At 43.6% G+C, this 22,646-nt stretch overlaps 1 pseudogene across 1 annotated transcript in view; it reads right to left on the bottom strand.

Moving 5' to 3' along the window:
* Nucleotides 1-22,646, bottom strand: part of LOC311107598 (collagen alpha-1(VI) chain-like) — a 57,831-nt pseudogene that overhangs the window by 13,178 nt on the left and 22,007 nt on the right. Inside the window, exons 13-24 of the transcript in view lie at nucleotides 21,684-21,746; nucleotides 21,532-21,594; nucleotides 21,309-21,365; nucleotides 19,045-19,107; nucleotides 18,882-18,932; nucleotides 18,695-18,730; nucleotides 8,666-8,728; nucleotides 8,442-8,507; nucleotides 8,225-8,260; nucleotides 7,796-7,832; nucleotides 2,152-2,160; nucleotides 1,567-1,616 (exon numbers count right to left, since the gene is read on the bottom strand). The product of the transcript in view is annotated as a collagen alpha-1(VI) chain-like (transcript). The remainder of the gene's footprint in view (nucleotides 1-1,566; nucleotides 1,617-2,151; nucleotides 2,161-7,795; nucleotides 7,833-8,224; nucleotides 8,261-8,441; nucleotides 8,508-8,665; nucleotides 8,729-18,694; nucleotides 18,731-18,881; nucleotides 18,933-19,044; nucleotides 19,108-21,308; nucleotides 21,366-21,531; nucleotides 21,595-21,683; nucleotides 21,747-22,646) is intronic.

The following is a 22,646-nucleotide window of genomic DNA, read 5'->3' as shown; positions in this document are numbered from 1 at the left end:
CCAATCTAACATCGAAACATCTAACGGTGGTAGCTAGTACTCCGGGGACGGCGAACGCCAAAGCATGCCCGAGCAAGGAGGAGGAGCAGCCTCGGCAGAATCCGTGACACCCACCTAGATTCACTTTAACTCCTGGCGAATACCAGTGTTACAGACATAGAAATGGCACCCGTAACTTGGGTGATTTTGATGGCTGTAAGGAGATAATTAATGTGACTGATTTAGATGGGGAAGGGAGGAAAAAAAATTAGGAGCCTAACCATCCCTCTGACTGATGTGTGGTGGGCATGCACTAACAAAGGGAGCATTCGGCAGACATTACCAGAGGGATGGGTGGGTACTTGTGCACCAGTATTGTTGGTCCAACCTGTAAGAATTGGTAATCAAAGACCAGTGACAGGAAGAATAATTAGGAGAAAAATAAATATAAGTCAGGAAGGAAATAGCCCAATTTGGATAGATGGTATAGGCATCCCCAGGGGTATTCCAGACTAATACAAAGCTATGAATCAAATATGGGAGAGTTTTACTACAACATTTTTCTGGTGGGTGACAATAAACAAAAATATGGATTGGATAAATTATATCTATTACAACCAACAACGATTTATTGACCAGACTAGAGATGCAGTAAAGGGGATCTCTGAGCGATTATCCGCCATCCCGCTCATAACTTAGTAGAGGTTGGTTCTAGATCAGGCAGAAAGGGCCGGTGTCTATAGAAAGATAAGCCATTGTTGCACATTTATCCCTAACAACACCACACTGGATGGGACAGTCACCAGAGCTCTTACAGAATTAACTGCACTAAGTGAAGGATGAACTGAACTCAGAAGTTAGCACATTGTGGATAGATGGTTTGATGAAATATTTGGTAAATGGAAAACCCTAGCAGCCACCATTTTAGGAGCGGTCAGTGTTTGTATGGGTATTCTTGTATTATGTGGTTGTTGTCTTGTTCCCTGTGTCCGAGGATTGGTGAGTCAGGCGTTGGTGAAATGCAGTATCTAAACAATGATGAGAGATGGACTGACTCCGGACTCTGACCAGGGGAATGTGAAAAACGATCCTCCAGGCTTGGTGGATGACGAGGATTTGGACCCTGAAAGACCGCAATAGGATGAAATGTTTATTAGTTCTGATGTGATCTCTGAGATTAATCATGCTTGTAAAATACATTTATCCTGAATGTGGGAATATTTAGTCAAAGGGGTGTATTGTTAGATTAATTTGGATTTTAAGAATAATGACTAAAGGATTTCACCCCAAATACAGTATAAATGTTAGAATTATCATGTAGTGTCAAACCACTAACAGAGGGGGCGGTACTAAACATTCAAGGGGGAAGGCGGAAAGTGTTTAGAAAACCCACTTAAAGGTGGGAGGAGTCAAGTTCAGGAGGTATAAAATTGTGTGTTTGGGTCTTTGGCCCCAGAGCTCTCCATGAATAAATATACAGATAAATACTTGTGGGTTGTGGACCTTGAATCATTGATGATTAAAACCAGAGCCTTACAACCTCTGGTAATGATTCAAGCTTAGGTTGAATTAGAGATAGAAATTCACATGACAACTGTCCATTACGAAGAGGAGCTTCACTGGACCACACTCGCACACTGTGAATGCCAGTTACATTATCATTATAATAATATTATGATATATTCTCAGCATCATACACCATATGCATAGTACAGATGAAGGATCTTAATTTGATCACTCTTTTGTTGCTGATAATTTTTCTGCACAGCAGGAAATGCAAACTTGTAGTGTATTCAAGGTTTAAAAAGGCTTCTAAAGTTTGTAATTTCCACTTTAAAATGTCAGACTTGATTTGCCCTAATGAAAAATGTATCTACCCCTACAAAAAATGCCCATTAACTATCATCCACATAATAATTCACATTCCCTGTTGCTGCAGGATTATTTTCCTGCTGTAGCAAACTGTCTCAATTTAAGATCCTACATCTGTAAATCTATGTGACTATTTACAATACATGCTGAGGATGTCAGTTGGTGTCTCTCAGAGTCTCTCGCTGGCATACAGAGTAAAATTGAATCTTGAAAATGTTAATTGAAGGTCATTTAAGGATGTAAAATAATGCCATGTGTAAATGTTAAGAGCTAAAACTTTGTATAGGTCCAGGAACTTACCACAGCACGCTACAAGAGAAAAACAAAGACATTAAATCAAGATCCACCCTGACTGATGTCTTTGATCGCAGCCCCATCATTTAAAAACACTTGCATTCTAAACATACACAACACTGAACTACAGAATGATTATATCTACATTACATCCACAGCTGCCGCCACAATTACGTGTGTCCCTGAGTGTGCGTGTGTACCTGCGTGTGTGTGAGTGTGTGTGTGAGTGTCACTAATAACCGATGTGGATGTGGTGGAGGAGTCAGGCGCAGGACACAGAGGTTACGTCCAACAGACTTTAATAGTCCAACGTAAATGAGAAAAACACGACCTCGACTAAAACCAAGAGGCGAGGGAAAATTACGCAACACGCGTAAACACTAAACACAAAACAAAACAGAGTGCAAACACGTAGCTCCGACAAAGTGGCAGTCATAACAACACACAATCAGTCTAGTGCAAAACAAGGAACTTATAAGACAAGTAATCAACACACAAATGGACACAGGTGTAACAGACAGACAAAAGCAATCAAATAACGAAACATAGAGCGGTGGCAGCTAGTACTCCGGGGACGGCGAACGCCGAAGCCTGCCCGAACCAGGAGGAGGAGCAGTCTCGGCAGAATCCGTGACAGTACCCCCCCCTTGACGCGCGGCTCCAGCCGTGCGCCGACCCCGGCCTCGGGGACGGCCAGGAGGACGCGGACCCGGGCACGTGGGATGCCCACGGTGGAACTCAGTCAGGAGGGATGGATCGAGTATGTCCCTCCTGGGCACCCAGCACCGTTCCTCCGGACCGTACCCCTCCCACTCCACGAGATACTGGAGACCACTCATCCGGCGCCTCGAGTCCAAGATGGTCCGGACCCTGTACGCCGGGGCCCCCTCGATGTCCAAAGGGGGCGGAGGGGTCTTTCCTATCTCATCTTCTTGGAGTGGGCCAGCTACCACCGGCCTGAGAAGAGACACATGGAACGAGGGGTTAATATTTTTGTACTCTATAGGCAGTTGTAACCTGTAACACACCTCGTTCAATCTTCTCAGGACTTTGAAGGGCCCCACAAACATCCGACCCAGCTTCCGGCAGGGCAGGCGGAGGGGCAGGTTTCGAGTCGAGAGCCAGACTCGATCTCCCGGTGCGTACACCGGTCCCTCACTGCGGTGGCGATCGGCGATCGCCTTTTGTTGACGGATGGCACGCTGCAGATGGACATGGGCAGCGTCCCACGTCTCCTCCGAGCGCCGAATCCACTCGTCCACCGCAGGGGCCTCGATCTGGCTCTCGTGCCATGGTGCCAGGACCGGCTGATAACCTAAAACACACTGGAAAGGTGTTAAATTGGTGGAGGAGTGGCGGAGAGAGTTCTGGGCCATCTCTGCCCAGGGGATGAACCTAGACCACTCCTCCGGCCGGTCCCGGCAATAGGACCTCAAAAACCTACCCACATCCTGGTTGACACGTTCCACCTGCCCATTGCTCTCTGGGTGGTACCCCGAGGTAAGGCTTACCGAGACCCCCAACCGTTCCATGAACGCCCCCCAAACTCTGGAGGTGAACTGGGGACCTCGGTCAGACACAATATCCTCGGGGACCCCATAGTGCCGGAACACATGGGTAAATAGGGCCTCAGCGGTTTGTAGGGCAGTAGGGAGACCCGGCATTGGAAGGAGACGACAGGCCTTGGAAAACCGATCCACAACGACCAAAATGGTGGTATTCCCCTGGGAGGGGGGTAGGTCGGTTACAAAATCCACCGATAGGTGGGACCATGGTCGTTGTGGAACGGGCAGGGGATGTAACTTACCCCTGGGCAAATGTCTAGGCGCCTTACACTGGGCACACACCGAGCAGGAGGAGATATAAACCCTCACATCCCTAGCTAACGTTGGCCACCAGTATTTCATGCTAAGACAGTGCACGGTCCGGCCAATACCTGGATGTCCAGAGGAGGGTGATGTATGAGCCCAATAAATAAGACGATCACGAACCTCGAGCGGAACTTATGTCCGCCCCACAGGACACTCGGGGGGAGTAGGGTCGGTACGCAGTGCCCGCTCGATTTCCGCATCGACCTCCCATACCACCGGAGCCACCAAACAAGACTCCGGCAATATGGAAGTAGGCTCGTTGGACCTCTCCTCTGTGTCATACCGCCGGGACAGGGCGTCTGCCTTACCATTCTGGGACCCTGGGATGTATGTGATCTTAAACACAAACCGGGTTAGGAACATGTTCCACCTAGCCTGACGAGGGTTCAATCTCCTAGCTGCCCGGATGTACTCCAGGTTACGGTGATCAGTCAGAATGAGGAAAGGGTGTTGAGCCCCCTCAAGCCAATGCCTCCACACCTTTAGGGCCTGGACTACGGCTAACAGCTCCCTGTCCCCAACGTCATAGTTGCGCTCCGCCGAGCTGAGCTTCTTGGAGTAGAGCGCACAGGGGCGGAGTTTAGGTGGCGTGCCGGACCGTTGTGACAGGACTGCCCCAATACCGGTCTCGGACGCGTCTACCTCTACTTGGAATGGTAAAGAGGGATCCGGATGCGCCAGCACCGGAGCCGAGGTGAACAGGTTCTTCAGTTTGACAAATGCCCTGTCCGCCTCAGCCGACCACTGCAAACGAACCGGACCCCCTTTTGCAGGGACGTAATGGGAGCTGCAACTTGTCCAAAACCCAGAATAAACCTCCGGTAGTAATTAGCAAAACCCAAGAACTGCTGCACCTCTTTTACAGTGGTTGGAGTTTGCCAATTACGCACGGCCGATACATGGTCTACCTCTATCTCCACACCAGACGCTGACAACCGATAACCCAAAAAGGAGACGGACTCCTGGAAGAACAGGCATTTCTCTGCCTTGACATACAAGTCATGCTCCAACAGTCTTCTCAACACTCGGCGCACCTGGGCTACATGCTCGGCTCGTGTAGAAGAGTACACTAGGATGTCGTCGATGTAAACTACTACACTCTGCCCATGCATGTCCCGGAAAATCTCGTCAACAAAGGATTGGAAGACTGAAGGAGCATTCATTAACCCGTATGGCATGACGAGATACTCGTAATGACCCGAGGTGGTGCTAAATGCTGTTTTCCATTCATCCCCCTCCCTAATGCGCACCAGATTGTACGCGCTCCTGAGATCCAACTTTGTGAAGAACCGCGCTCCGCATAACGACTCCGTCATAGTCGCAATCAGTGGAAGTGGGTAACTGTACTTAACTGTGATCTGATTGAGACTACGGTAATCAATACACGGGCGCAATCCCCCGTCCTTCTTCTTCACAAAGAAGAAACTCGAGGAAACCGGGGAAGTGGAGGACCGTATGTATCCCTGTGCCAAGGACTCGGCTATGTAAGTCTCCATAGCCGCTGTTTCCTCTTGAGACAGGGGATACACACGACTCCGTGGAAGAGCCGCTCCTGTTTGGAGATTTATCACACAGTCCCCCTGTCTATGAGGAGGTAGCCGTGTTGCCCTCGATTTGCTGAACACAAGTGCTAAATCCTCATACTCAGGGGGAATGCGCAGTGCGGGCACTTGGTTCGGACTCTCTACCGAGGTCGCCCCTACGGAAACACCTAGACATCTCCCTACACACTGGGCAGACCACTCCATAAGAGCCCTCTGTTGCCACGCTATGGTAGGATCATGGGTGCTTAACCAGGGAAGGCCCAACACCACGGGGTACGCAGGAGAGTCAATCAGATAAAACTGAATGATCTCCTCATGACCCCCCTGCGTCGTCATCGTCAGTGGTGCTGTGACCTCCCTGATCAGGCCCGACCCCAACGGCCGGCTGTCTAATGCGTGGACAGGAAATGGAGCTTCTACCGGCCGAAGGGGAATTCCTAACCTACAACAAAATGCCCGATCAATAAAGTTCCCAGCTGCGCCTGAATCTACTAGCGCCTTATGCTGGGAATGAGGTGCCACCTGTGGAAATCTCACAGGAATACTCATGTGACCAACAGAAAGCTCTGGGTAAGTGGGGCGCCTACTCACCTGAAATGACTCCCCAGTGCATGGCCTGTTGTCACCTCTCCCAGGAGACCCTCCCCAGCACCTGGCCGCGGTGTGTCCTCCACGACCACAGGTGGTGCAGGGGATGGCCCCCCTCGGGTTCCCTCTCCTCCTCTCTCTAGCGCCAGCACCCCCGAGCTCCATGGGAATCGGCTCGGAGGTGCTGGAGGGTGGAATGGATGACCCCCACTCGGGACGTCCGCGGGTAGCCAGCAGGGTGTCTAGACGGATGGAAATGTCCACCAACTGGTCGAACGACAGGTTGGTGTCCCTGCAGGCCAGCTCACGACGAACGTCCTCTCGTAGGCTACACCGGTAGTGGTCGATGAGGGCCCTCTCATTCCACCCCGCATCCGCCGCTAGTGTCCGGAACTCCCGCCGCTTTCCCTTCAGGTGGATGATCGAAGACAGCCCTGAAGCGGCGGGAGAACTCCGCGTAGGTGATGGTTGCGGCGTCTATTCCCCTCCATTCGGCGTTGGCCCACTCCAACGCCTTGCCGGACAGACAGGAGATGAGGGCGGAGACGCTCTCGTATCCCGAGGGCGCCGGGTGTATGGTGGCCAGGTAGAGTTCCACCTGCAGGAGGAATCCCTGACACCCGGCTGCAGAACCGTCATATGCCCTCGGGAGTGAGAATCGAATGCCACTGGGTTCCGGTGCTGAGAGAGGAGGACTGGCCGTTGGTGATGGGATGTTGTAAGAGTGCGTGGGCACCTCTCGAGTCACCAACCGGCGCAGAGTGTTGGACACCTCGTCCATGGCGGCCCCAAGTTGCCGGATCATGGTGTCCTGGTAGTTGATCCGGTCTTCCAGGGATTCGGGTGCCGCCGCTGTTCCTGCTGACTCCATGGTAAAGGTGTGTTGTTCTGTCACTAATAACCGATGTGGATGTGGTGGAGGAGTCAGGCGCAGGACACAGAGGTTACGTCCAACAGACTTTAATAGTCCAACGTAAATGAGAAAAACACGACCTCGACTAAAACCAAGAGGCGAGGGAAAATTACGCAACACGCGTAAACACTAAACACAAAACAAAACAGAGTGCAAACACGTCGCTCCGACAAAGTGGCAGTCATAACAACACACAATCAGTCTAGTGCAAAACAAGGAACTTATAAGACAAGTAATCAACACACAAATGGACACAGGTGTAACAGACAGACAAAAGCAATCAAATAACGAAACATAGAGCGGTGGCAGCTAGTACTCCGGGGACGGCGAACGCCGAAGCCTGCCCGAACCAGGAGGAGGAGCAGTCTCGGCAGAATCTGTGACAGTGAGTGTTTGTGTGTGTGTCGTTTTGCATCTCTTTCACAAAGTTTCTCCCAAACTCAACCCAGGATAAATGATGCTTAAAAGGAACTGTTTAGCTAGGAAGATAAACTATGCATTAGTCGTATTTTAGCCTTTAAAGGAGACGTGTTCAGATGACTAGTGCAGGGGCATTTTCTAACAGTAGAGGTAGGGACTGTATTCAGTCTCACTGACACGTCTTCTAAATCTATGTTGCGTAAAGTTTTGTTTCACTACAAGAACATGTTCGGCAAAGCACAATGTTCATCTGGAAAATAATCACTCCCTTCAAATGAAGATATTACTGAATTTTGAGCACTCTATATACTTACAGCAGAGTTTCTGAATGACCTCCAGGATCTCACATTCCTGAGACAGGAAGATAAATGCATTACAGGGAGATTTAGGAGAACATGCGTGTGTGTGTCTGTGACTGGTATCTAAGGGAGTGAAATATACACTGTCGTCATTCAGGGTAAGCAGTGTTGACTGCTGACCTGTTTGACACAAATCACGATGACAAGGTTTAGTACACATCCCCTGTGACTGAGGAACAGAGAGGTCACTTTTCTTTAACCTCTGACCAACCTCATCAAACTAGCCCACCCCACACTCGCCCATCCCTACGAGCGCCAAACCCCAACATTCCTCAACTCTTATTCCTGCACTCCCCTATTACACACAACCAGGGATGAAAAGTGGGTTTGACTTCTGCTCCTTCCCATCACCTACAATTGCTCCGTTATTTAAGAGTTACTCACGTCTGCCCCCAGGTGGCCCACTGGGCCTGGTGATCCCTGTAAGGAAGGACAGGAAGCCATGAGTCAGTATGCATATTTTTGTTGGTACTTAGTAGGTACTACTTAACATATTCATAAAGCATAGGTCATAATAAAAGTTGACAAATATGTCAACTATGTATTCAGAGCTGTGATGTCATAATATTTACTGTGAACTCAGTGTTGTTGTGGAACTTACATTCTCTCCTGTGAGACCAGGGTATCCTTTTGGCCCACGGGGGCCTCCCCGCCCTGGCTGGTCGTTCTGTGGAATCAATATGGAAGGAGTATGAATGAGCACACAGGTATTAGCCATGCTAGGCTATAACATTTATACCATACAGAGAGATTACAATGCACCTGGTTTGGCCCTTTGGTGGCAGTGGACAGTGCTGAACTCTTTGTGATCTAAGGTCAACTTACATCATCACCGCGATCACCTGGCAGGCCGACATCACCCTTCAGCCCGGGGAATCCCCTGATACCCTATTAGAGAGAGAGAGCGAGAGAGAGAGACAGAGAGAGAGAGAGAGAGAGACAGAGGGAGAGAGAGAGAGAGACAGAGGGAGAGAGAGAGACAGAGGGAGGAGAGACAGAGAGATAGAGAGAGAGAGAGAGAGAGAGAGAGAGAGAGAGAGAGAGAGAGAGAGAGAGAGGGAGAGAGAGAGAGAGAGAGAGAGAGAGAGAGAGAGAGAGAGAGCGAGAGAGAGAGAGAGAGATAGAGGGAGGGAGAAGAAAGAGAGAGTAAAAACAAAACCCACAGTTTGACAACAAATGCCTCTTACAAAGGCAAACTTCACACCAGTAGGTTTCCAATATAATTGCACACATCAATCGCTTGCTTTGTTTTTTCATAATGTGATTATTGATGAGCTGGGACTTTCCTGTTTATCATGTGAGAGAAATCAAAGAGAATTTCAGTGGAAGTTCTCAAGGAGTTCTCAGCAACTTCTTACCACTAACCATCAGTTTTTTCATTGTACATCTGCAACACATGCCTGAGAATGTATGTGGATATGTGACTAGTGTCGTATCGGATGAGTGGTGGCAATTATTGCTGATGAACAAAGGAGTCCGCTCATACTGAACGTTGATCATAAGGTTTATTCAGATCACAAGCTTCAGCATAAGTGACAGGTGACATGACACCCGGAGAGCGACGCCTCAGAATGGCTGCTCTGCCTCTCTTCTTCGTTTTTCCCCCTATTTATAAACAATGCAAAAAGATGCTCCCTCTTCTGGCCAATCACCAGTCTCCCCTGTCTACAACACACTTCCTGTCTGTTGTATGTGGCGTTACACTAAAACATTCCCTCTTGATACTAAAATCAACATTCTTTCAGTTCCACTTAAAAAACATTTAACACCATCATAATCTCAATACACTACATATTCCCCCCTTCGAGACAAACTAAAAGTCTCGAAAACAAACAGAATAGGATTATGACAAGTAACAATTTATCTTATTGAGTATCTTTAACATTAAACCAAAAACATTCTCCTCTAGAGTGTAAATACCTTTCTTATGAAATAACTGTTTATGAAGTGTGAATACATTACTATGAAATATGAACAAATCTCTATGGAGTGTAAGAGCGAAAAACTGTCCGGCAACCTTCAATCAAGACAGTAAAATTCTCTCACGGTCCCTCTGCCCCAGGCAACCACCTTCGGTACTCCAGATAAACTCATAAACCATGTAAATGCATTTGAAACTATGATGCAATTAAATACACATGTAAGCCCCTGCAAACAAAATCCTATCCAAAAACATCCACTCTAAGGCTGGTCAACCCATTGGACCCTAAAGTGGAACTCTCCCTGCCTAGCCTCTCTGTCCCTAAACATCACCGAAATAAACAAAAACATCTAAGATCCTCACATGTATTCAATAACATCATTCTACAAAAATTTATACCTAAGAATATGACACAATTATGTATTACACATGTCTATATTTCATTGCAGACACTGGAATGTAGTCCACTACACTTCATCTCCCCGTAGTCTCGACTTCCAATGGATTTGTTGATGATGGAATCGGCCACACCCTCCTTGTTTCATCTCCTCCAGTCATATTGTCCCTTCCCATGTTCCCCCAAATGCTTCTGGAAGAAAAGAAAAAACCAAACAGTATCTTTTGCAAAACAACACTTTCAAATTAAACATCAATATCAACTAAGAATATAAAAATGATATATAAATGATGTATGAATCACATAAACCCATTCCCCCCTTTGATTCATAAATCATACTACAAATCACACTAATATTGGAAGATTTTTTTTTTGAAAAATGATCAAAACATCAAAAATGATATTTATCCATTCAGTTCCACTTGTCCATCTTCCTCCAGATCAGGAACAGTCAACACCGGCATCTGAGTGTTGTCTCCAGGCATCACTCTCCAACCTATCTCAATATCATAGCTTTCTCAAAGGTCAGTAACAAATTACAAACATCACACAGTGTTATCAAAGCTGCCATTAAATGTAACCCATCACTGCCCCTACTGGCCTACCTGATCTTGCAACCAAGTCTTCTCAGATCTCCCAAACGCATCCCTTATATTCTTCAATGCATATATAACACTCGTGATATTATCGGAACTATCTGGACTCAAAGTATACCTAATATTATCAATATGATCTTCCCAAATGTTACACCATACCATGGAAAAAGTCCCCCCTTCTCCCTTAGATGTATCCTTCAATGATAGGCTTGAAGACTATGACATGTAGCCATGTCTCTTTTCATCCAATTTCAAACCTAGCTTCAGATTTCTGTGTCCGGTGCTACCCCTCTTATAATGGTAGAAACCTCATATGGAAGCTTCAACGTTGACATGTAACAACATCCTGTCTATCCATAGGGTAAGAATATATATGCTTTATCACCACAAACCCTCCAAATATCTCAAAAATTCCCCATAGTCACATTGTCAGGCAAAAGCTAATATTTTAACCATCAAAGTCCTGCTGTTCTTACTACCTGGTACATAAAAAGTAACATATTTCTCATTACTACCCTTAAGGTCATGCATACCCAAAGTTATCATATAACATCACAATCTGATATTCCCATAAACATATCCCTTACCTCATATGTTTTATTAGAACAAAAACAACTTTTAGCCCTCAATGGTTACACCTCAAATGCTTCAGTTACGCTGTTACCTGATTTTACTTTCCATCTAACAAATGCACCCAAGTTAATTCACTTAACCCAATAACACCTAACCCTAGGCTTAAACAAATGTTTTGACAATGACATTATTTTATCGGTTACTGATTGTTGTTGCTGATACAACAGTCATGACAGCATAAGATTGGCACATACTTGATAGAGGTCGAACGACCGTCTCTAACATGTTTGGTTCTGGAATTCTCACCAGACATGGACCCTCAAGATTCCTCACTGATCTTACCGAATGAGCTGACCGCTGGAACCAAAGATCCCTACCTGCCATCTATCTCTAACTTTCACAACAGAAGAATCAAACCACATGCATATAGTTTCTCTCTTCCCTAACGAGCGGTACTGATCAGATACCTCTCCTTGTCTGTCATTAAAATCAAAGACCTCATCCTGTACCTCCATGATAGTATCACTATTTCAGATGAATCTATATTGTTCTCTACTACTATCTGCTCTCCTATTTTAAGTCCTTCTTGCTACCCCTTTAATTTCAGAAAAGTTGTTGTCGGTGTCATACTTCCTACATTTGCTATTGACCTAATATTATCATTAATCCCTTCCAAAGTTACCATTAAAGTAGTTGATTTAGCTGATGTATAAACCTTAATTACTTCTAGTGCGAAAGTTACCAATATCCTATGTGTATTATCTACTGTTGGAGTGGCTACTGTAATCTACTCCTCCTGAACTCCCTCAATGACTGTGGAGGCTACAACAGACCTCAACTCTTCCATTATAAGCGTTACTTTATGAATTACATAGCCTTTTAACACATAATTCTTAACCGGAACAAATTCTAATGCTTGCCCTAGATAAGTATACTTCTTCTCCATAATTATCTCTCCATGTGGGAGAAACGTCCCCATCCTAACCCTAATAAGTATTCTTTCCTAAAATTGGCGCTGGAGCTATTGGTTCCCTTATAATCAAATGCGATATATTTATGGCTTTAATAACTATCAATGTTGAAAGAGTTAAATTGCTTCTCACTGTTGTTTTAATAGACTGAAGTGTTAATGTCCTTATTTACTTCTAGTTTTTTCCCAAAGAAAAGTTGTCTTTGCTTGTACTTCCATCTATCACCACTAGTGTCACTTTTTCCCAACTCTCAGTCCTATCTCTAATCCCTGACTTTCAAACTTTTGATTATAAAAAATACACCTATAATTACCTTGATCTCCCTGCTGGGAACTGTAACTATAGATACTCAGTCACCCTCAATCTTCTCTTATCATTCAGCAACACATACTTTCTCAATGCATCTGCTCCTAACAGATCTAAACTCCTACCATATCTTCCCACTAAACTCTAAAATGTCCTTCACTACTGTTCTCTCTCTCACTTACTACTAACTTTGAAACTTAGCTTACTGTCTTAGGGTTTCTTCAACCTAGTTCTCCTAACTTATTTTAATCTAATCTTTTCCTCCTAACCTTTAAAAACCTTTTCCACTGATTTATTCACAAAATCCCTTTACCACCAAATTTTAGAATATGTGATTGGGAAAGTCCCCACCTGCTTCTGACTTTTTTTACACACAGACTTGGCAAATGACTAAACACCTTTTAGCCTAGCCTGAAATCTCTTAGTGTAAGAATGTAACCCAGAATAACAGTCACCCCTTTTCACTTTATTTCCCAGACAGATTGTCCAATAGGCAGTCTAATAGATTATCATCCTTCCTATGATATTATCTTTTTAAGCAAATATGATTCCCAAAAACCCTACTTTTTAAAATCTTCTACCAGACAGCCGTCTAGTGTACATCTTATTGTACAATTCAATTTAAACAATGCATCTCTTCCCAATAATGCAATAGGTATATGCTCTAATATTAGTATCTTAAGAGTAATTAACTGTTTTACTACCTCAAATCCCTATCCTAATTAGTTAATTTTACATAGTGAGATGTTTAACCTCTTTAGGCTGAACACAGATAAGTTTTTCCACTATTCACCATCACTTCTCATAGTCCTCTGGTTTTACTTCAATTGTTAGATATTTTCTCTTCTCTAATCGGTGCTATCAGCTGACACCCCCCTCGTATCTTCTAGGCACTCTAGAATCTTTAGGGTTCACCTGGAGAACCGGTGATCTTGAATTGCCCCTGTATCTTCCTTAAAAATGTTCTCTGTTTTTCCTCCTGACTTGTTGCACTCACAGGTAAAGTACCCAATCTGTCCACAATTATAACAGTCTTCTGAAAGTTGCTGGAAGTGTAGCTGAAATCTTCCTCCTCCTTCTAAGCCTTCTCGTCCTCTTCCTCTCCAATTCTGTGTCTGTCCAGAAACTGGCTGTGGATATGGAACACCTGGGACCCCCCTTGGCTGGTACAATTGCATTTGATATTGTTCAGTTGAAGCTGTAACAGTGATTGTTGATTTGGTTCACTCTGATTCTTCATAACCAAAGCTTCTCTTCTCCACCAGTTGTATGATTGAGTTTTCTCAGAGTTTCTTCGTCCTGTTCTTTCTTGCTGTTGACATATCAGGATTCTTCAAAAGCTTATATTCTAAGTTCTGTCCTCAAAATATCATCTTCCATCATCTTCTTACTTCTCTTCTGTGCCAGTCCTTGTAGGACAAACTCCTTTTGAATACACAGCACCTTCAGTCTCCTCTTTCTCGCTGTCTTCATCTGAACTCGAATCTCTTGTATCCTTCTTCCTTCAACTTTCATCAGAGATCAAATCTCTAGTATCCTTCTTCTTTCCTCTCTTGCCAACTTCCTTCTGATCACAGAGTCATATCCACCCATGACCTCTTCTCAATCACTCTCATCTTCATCATCCTCGTCCTCTTTAACCTCACTCTTCTCTTCCAGACATCTCATTTTCTTCCTTCTGGAGTTTTGGATTCATCTTTATCGTCGTTTCTGCTTGTCCTCTATCTATTATTCATCTTCATCTCTGATGCAACAATCACCCTCCTGGATGATCCCTGGAAGCTGAGGATAAACATCCCTAAGCTCTACTCCCTTAGCCTTATCTCTATAGCTTTGTTTATGTTATCGCTGGAATCTTTTATCAGTTTTTGTTTGAGAATGAAGGGCAACTTTTGTTTCACTTGCCGGATAACCTCACAATACTTTAGTTAAAGGGTCACTATTTTGTACTATATCAATCGGTGTAATCACCTTCTTATAGCCTTGCTGACCTTTCTCCCCATTGTAACTACTCTTTTATATTCCTTTATTATGAATTATCTTATTTTAGACTATATAGCCTATGGCTTCCCCCCTGTAATTATTAATATAAACCTAACAACTCCAAAAAAAAAACAATTTTTTTTTTTTCTTTTTTTCTCCCAAAATCAAATCAACTAAAATATGAATATTAAAAAATTCAATTAAATGTTTTATTCAAAAACCATTTCTAATTAAAATAAAAAAATCAATCAAAAAATCAATTAAAAATTATGAATAATTAAAACCAATTTTTTATTCCTATATCACCAATTTATCAATTAGTGTTGGCTATCTTACCACAACCCATCAAATGCAAGTAGTAAACTTTAGACCACAATACCCATAAACAAAGCCTGTAACCCTACAACACTACACTTCCCATAAACCCCTTGCTCTATAAACACCTAATTATCTTACATTTACAGAATAATGTCAGTCCTTGATTCCCAACACATCTCCAATCAAACCCCAGTGATGCACATAGCCTCCAAAATGCAATTTTTATTCAAATGAGTATTTGCCAAGCCTATGTGAAATTGTCATACCATCACATATTTTGTGAACTAGCCTGATATCTGATCCGATCCTCTGCCGCGTCACGTGATGTCACGTCAGCACTTCCTGTATCTCCTCTCTCTCTCTCTCTCTCCTGTCTCTCATGACAAGGGAACAAAGACACAGGAACAGCTTTTAGTAGTTAATGCAATCACTGAGTTATTTCAACCATATTCAATATTCGTTCGTTCTACATTCGCTCTAAGAATTAACTCAGGAATAATTATCGATCGCTCAAAAACATTTTATTTAATTTTAATCGTCTTTTAATTATTTAATTCAATTTATTATAATCCGTTACCATATATCTAATTTATAAATTCAATAGGTCACAAAACAAGTTTCATCTTTAACCATCCGCCGTTTAAACTAGAAGATTCGTGTTAAAATCTCTCCTCTGTCTGTCTATTTCTCTGTCTCTTCCTGCAGTGTAACCCCACAGAATATGACACGTTACCCACAATGCCGTTTTGTAGTTTTACTATACCCTCGTGTCGTAGTTTAGTGCCGTAAAACAAAACGTGTCCTAATCTCGTGCCATAAACTCCCCCTTTCTGTAGTGTAGTGTTGCAAAATTAAACGCATGCGCAAATGCATTCTAAAATACTTTTTCACCGTGGAAGGTCTTAGATCTCTCCCCAATCCCCAAATAGACGGTTAACAGTCCAGCTGTACCTCCCGTTTCCCCCTCATAGTCAAACAACATTTAACAGCGCTCACAAAACATATAACCTGACTTACACACACAGAGACAAGTTTAAGAGACTTTAATCCATCGCAATGGGGTCTCTAAGGATATCCGTTAGCATGTAGCACGCAACACAATTAGCATTAGCATTATCATTAGCCGCTATGTACCAGGTAGCATGACCCACACTCCAGCATTTAGAATTAACCTTAGCCGCTATGTACCACGTGGCCTGAAACACAATCAAGCATTTAGAATTAGCCTTAGCCTTTAGCTAACTGCGGCCTACCACACAAATAAATATCCTGCATTGTGCCCAAATCATTATCCATCATTATCCATATCTCCGCCTAACTTTATGCTGCCTTGAGCGATGAATATCATATCGAGCGGTTACCCCCAACATATCTCCCGTCGGCTATAAGAGGAGTATAACATAAATACAATCGTTCACGTCATAGTTCCCAGAACCAACCTGACGAAGTCTAATACGTCGACCAGGATTTGTAGCCCACTCCTACGAGTCGCCCCGTTTCGAGGTCTTTAACAGATTCACAATGCTCTAATATTGCATACGTATTCCTGACTTCATTCTGCCAATATCTGCCGTTAATATCTCTACCATCGATTGCTCTAAAATTCCACGCCTACTCTCCCCCTTGTTGCCCTGTCTACCAGTGCAACAATTGATAATGATTAGCCAGACCCCCAGTAATCAGCAATAACTCCACGAGGCACGGTCGTATGGTACACCTCTCCAGTGTACAATCACATAGCATCCAACCTAACAATCTCCAAAGCTGTGAGGAAAACTCACCCTTGTCTGGTCATGACTCCAGACCGAGTTAGCTTAAGTTAGCTTGGCGGCTACAAATGACACAGAGGAGAGATGCAGACCAGCCCCACGTTGGGCGCCATTTGTCGTATCGGATGAGTGGTGGCAATTATTGCTGATGAACAAAGGAGTCCGCTCATACTGAACGTTGATCATAAGGTTTATTCAGATCACAAGCTTCAGCATAAGTGACAGGTGACATGACACCCGGAGAGCGACGCCTCAGAATGGCTGCTCTGCCTCTCTTCTTCGTTTTTCCCCCTATTTATAAACAATGCAAAAAGATGCTCCCTCTTCTGGCCAATCACCAGTCTCCCCTGTCTACAACACACTTCCTGTCTGTTGTATGTGGCGTTACACTAAAACATTCCCTCTTGATACTAAAATCAACATTCTTTCAGTTCCACTTAAAAAACATTTAACACCATCATAATCTCAATACACTACACTAGTCAGTGCGTTATGTGTCTTGAAGTGAAGTCCAGAACAAACACTTCCATATTTCTCTTGAATCCTGTGGTTCATTAAGTACCAGTAGGACATGATTCAAGATAATGTGAATCTCTCTTTGAAGCTTTGATTAAAAAGTTTTCAACACAGCTTGAGTAACTGGAGATATGTTTCACTTTATACATATGCCAGAGTCACAGCTTCCTCATAGACACTTATACTTTACAAATGCTATTTCCCCCCCCAACTGCCACTTACAAAGAAACGTTTAATTTCTCAGCTTAGAAACTCTGGTCCCATCTGGTCTGGCTGTTGATAAAAGCCAAGGTCCAAGTGTTGTTTGGATGTCACATAATTGTTATTTTAAAAGCATTACGTTCCAGGTATTTTTTTATAGTCCTACAAATCCAAAGCCCTCACTCGGTCACTCAGAAACGTATTCCAATGTCTACCTGCAATCTGAAAATCTTTACCAGTGTGTGTGCGTGTTTAGGCTACCTGCCCCTCCCCCTCCCACTCCAAAGCATAGCTACTGTACTGACGTTACAAGCATGATTCAGAAGATAGGGAGAGAGATTTTTAATTAGCTAGAGAAGATTGGATTCACTTGTTCAATGCTAGTTGAGGATTATATAGGCCTAGTTATCACATTTCACATTGGATATATTAACTAGAAAAAGGAAAGACGTGTTTTTAATTCTGGTGCCGCTCTGCACACACAAGCTTGTTAGCTAGCTAGCTCAAGCTTGTTAGCTAGCTAGCTCAAAGGACATTCAAAGTTCCTCCATAGAAGCCGCTCCTCCTAGGTATAATTCTGTGGACCTAATTCAGATAACACATGTCACAACAAGATGCCTAGCACTTCAAGCCTCCTCCTCAACCTTCTCTCACTGTCTCCCCACCGGCAAAATTTTAGTTGTCATAGGCTACACTTGTCTATCCACCACTCATGTCAACAACTAGCTTGCCTGCTCTATCCGCACTGATTGATGAAGTAATCTACTGAGCTAAACCGGTTCATAACTTTATTTTGCTGGTCAGAAGAGTGGAACTGAATGAAAATAATAGTGTTTCTGTTCAGAATGAAACGATTGGAAAATAATTTGGTTCCAAACCCTTGAACAGACTAAAGTTACAAAAAAATAATAATTGGGATTCAGCTTTACCTGAACTTAACCTTATAGAGTTACTATAGTGCTCTCACATACATACTGAAGCTCTTCACTTTTGTGGGCCAAACGTAGGGCTACAACACTCTGAAGGATTCTGGGAAATTAGGCATTAGACTGTTAGCTTCCCTGCCAGTGACAGACAGCCCTAACTGGCAGCAGACTGTTCAGACTGTCAGCTTTAACACATATGGAATGTAAAAGTGTTGTGATTGACAGACGGACACCTGCAGGTCCCCTCAGACCAGGGTATCCAGACAGACAGACAGACAGACAGACAGATAGACAGATAGACAGACATATCTTTAAACATGCAGGTCCTCTCAGACCAGGGTATCCAGACAGACAGATAGACAGATAGACAGACATACCTTTAAACCTGCTGGTCCTCTCAGACCAGGGTACCCCTGTAAGAAGATGAAAGAAAAATCTGAAATAGGCAAATGAGGTCCCTGGATATTTGGTCCAAACAATGTTGATAAATCATACTTATAACTAAGAATAAAAACATGAATGCCTACTTATTGTTCAGAAATTCACTGCTGAAGAAATACAGACCTGGAATCCTGGATATCCAGGTTGGCCTTCTCCCTGTGTTCCATCATCGCCCTGAAGAGAGAATCAAGATAATATTGTGTATTCAGAATATTAGCCTCATGATAAATCAGATAACCTCTTCAATACAAACGTTATATCCTCCCATACCCCAGAAGTAACTCACCCTTTTTCCAATGGGCCCTGAATCTCCTGCGGCTCCTGGAGGCCCCCAGGGGCCCTTAACACCCTGGGGGGGAGACCCTGGTCAAAACATGTACTGCAGTTTGCATGTGTTAGCACGTGGTATAGCTGTGTCATCATTGAAATCTGAAGTTTACATACACTTAGGTTGGAGCCATTAAAACTTGTTTTTCAACCACTCCACAAATTTCTTGTTAACAAACTATAGTTTTGGCAAGCCGGTTAGGACATCTACTTTGTGCATGACACAAGTAATTGTTCCAACAATTGTTTAAAGACAGATTATTTCACTTATAATTCACTGTATCACAATTCCAGTGGGTCAGAAGTTTACATACACTAAGTTGACTGTGCCTTTAAACAGCTTGGAAAATTCCAGAAAATGATTTTAGAAGCTTCTGATAGGCTAATTGACATAATTTGAGTCAATTGGAGGAGTACCTGTGGATGTATTTCAAGGCCTACCTTCAAACTCAGTGCATCTTTGCTTGATATCATGGGAAAATCAAAAGAAATCAGCGAAGACCTCCACAAGTCTGGTTCATCCTTGGGAGCAATTTCCAAACACCTGAAGGTACCACGTTCATCTGTACAAACAATAGTACGCAAGTATAAACACCATGGGACCATGCAGCCGTCATACCGCTCAGGAAGGAGACGCTTTCTGTCTCCTAGAGATGAATGTACTTTGGTGCGAAAAGTGCAAATCAATCCCAGAACAACAGCAAAGGACCTTGTGAAGATGCTGGAGGAAACAGGTACAAAAGTATCTATATCCACAGTAAAACGAGTCCTATATCGACATAACCTGAAAGGCCGCTCAGCAAGGAAGAAGCCACTGCTCCAAAACCGCCATAAAAAAAGCCAGACTACGGTTTGCAACTGCACATGGGGACAAAGATCGTACTTTTTGGAGAAATGTCCTCTGGTCTGATGAAACAAAAATAGAACTGTTTGGCCATAATTACCATCGTTATGTTTGGAGGAAAAAGGGGGTATGCTTGCAAGCCGAAGAACACCATCCCAACCGTGAAGCACGGGGGTGGCAGCATCATGCTGTGGGGGTGCTTTGCTGCAGGAGGGACTGGTGCACTTCACAAAATAGATGGCATCATGAGGAAGGAAAATTATGTGGATATATTGAAGCAACATCTCAAGACATCAGTCAGGAAGCTTGGTCGCAAATGGGTCTTCCATATGGACAAAGACCCCAAGCATACTTCCAAAGTTGTGGCAAAATGGCTTAAGGACAACAAAGTCAAGGTATTGGAGTGGCCAACACAAAGCCCTGACCTCAATCCTATAGAACATTTGTGGGCAGAACTGAAAAGTGTGTGCGAGCAAGGAGGCCTACAAACCTGACTCAGTTACACCAGCTTTGTCAGGAGGAATGGGCCAAAATTCACCCAACTTATTGTGGGAAGCTTGTGGAAGGCTACCCGAAACGTTTGACCCAAGTTAAACAATTTAAAGGCAATACTACCAAATACTAATTGAGGTATGTAAACTTCTGACCCACTGGGAATGTGATGAAATAAATAAAAGCTGAAATAAGTCATTTTCTCTGCTATTATTCTGACATTTCACATTCTTAAAATATAGTGGTGATCCTAACTGACCTAAGACAGGGAATGTTTACTAGGATTAAATGTCAGGAATTGTGAAAAACTGAGTTTAAATGTATTTGGCTAAGGTGTATGTAAACTTCCTACTTCAACTGTATATTCTATCACGTTTCTCTCTATTATGCGTGGGAATACTTGGGAACAGATTTCTTAAATTAAAAATCACTTGGAGATGATTTCCTGGTGTTTTTAGTCTATGTCCAACAATTTAAAAGATACACTCTTTTTTTTTCTCGAAACCTTGGGGGGTCAAATAAAACCACCCCCGGGCCAAATTCGGCTCGCGGGCTGCCAGTTGAGGAACCCTGATCTAGTAAGATATGTGTCTTCCTGTGTCAGATTATCTGGACAGTGTTTGTCCTGGTCCTGGTGTTGCACTGATTCAAGAACTAGCTGAGTTACAAACCTCTGTGCCTGGTGTTGCAGATGGCCCAAAGTCCCCCTGTAAAACACAGAAAGGTGGACAGGTGCCTGAGGTCATTGTCCAATTGTTATTGGTTACGGCATCATTTCTCCATTCAACTATTAAAAATGCACCTATACATTTGGGCACTTATCACAACCGGCAGTTATCAAAAACGGCAACTTAATGACTATAGAGTTATTGAGGTGGTGGTGTTCTTATATCGTCTCCTCGGTCACCTTTATTTCCAGGCCCTCCCATTGGTCCAGGCTCCCCTTACAGGAACAGATGAAAACAATACAGCCACATAGGAAAGCTCTCCTGTGTGATAGATGGAATGATCTATAGATAGATTGAATGATCAAATTATTGAATTATGAATTGATTAACTAAATGATTTGATTGGTTGATCAATCTATAAATTGATTATATTATTGATTACCTTGGCTCCATTGGCTCCAGACATTCCAGGAACCCCTAGCTCCCCAGGTGGTCCCATCTCTCCCTGTGGACAGGAAGGTCAAATAGAAACTTAAGTCACTCACACATTAAATGCAGAACAGACAATCAAGGTGCTGGGTATGAGAGAGTTACCTTTTGTCCAGGTAATCCATAAGATCCTGCATCTCCTTTCTGTCCCAGAGGACCTGTCTCCCCCTATCAGAGGAAACAATCATTATTAACATGAACCAGTCTGAACTTAAATATGAATACTTCAGATATAATTAACAGCATTTCTCTATCATTATCAATTATATTTATCTAGCAATATTCTATCCAAGTGGGAGTATTGTAAAGACCCCCAAAATACCCCAAACAAATAAACTCCCACTCATGCATCATTCAGACATAAACAAACAAAGTGGTTGTTCTTATCCGCCTGGCTAATTACCCCAACCATGCCAGAAAAAAACACACTCAAATTAATTGAATTGCTTTAAACCGCAGAATGACGCACAACTGTTTTAACAGCAAAATTGAATGACAATGAAGTCTGCTGAGGACAGAGTTATGGGGATAATGTGCACTATTGTTACTTCCTGTTTGTAGTACATGTCAGTCTAGTGACTGGCCCTGGTCCTAGAGCGCTATTGGCTGCCAAGTGGTTCTTGGCTTTGGGGAAAATAATCTGGGAAATTATGACCTCTCCCAGAAGAAGTTTCACTCCTACTAGTCTAGGCGGTCATGAATACTGTCAAGGGCTGATGTGGATGCGGTGTTGGAGTCAGGCGCAGGACACAGAAGCTTAGTTGAACCGACTTTAATTGTCACAAAGACAAATGCAAAATAACGGGCCTCAAAACACAGGAGGCGAGCGATTACGCAAACGGTGCGTAAAACACTAGAAAACAATAAACATACACCAACGGACAGGCGTTCAACAACACACAACTGCAAACAAAACCAAAGGAAACTTATAGGTGACCTAATCAATACATAATACGAAACAGGTGCACCAACAAGACAAAACCAAACAAACATAGAGAACATCAAGCGGTAGCAGCTAGTACTCCGGGGACGACGAACGCCGAAGCCTGCCCGAACAAGAAGGAGGAG

Source organism: Coregonus lavaretus (genome assembly GCF_964263955.1).
Source record: "Coregonus lavaretus genome assembly, chromosome: 3".
NCBI classification, from domain to species: domain Eukaryota; kingdom Metazoa; phylum Chordata; class Actinopteri; order Salmoniformes; family Salmonidae; genus Coregonus; species Coregonus lavaretus.
The sequence above is the reverse complement of the archived record's forward strand: the minus strand, read 5'-3'. Positions and strand labels throughout refer to the sequence as shown.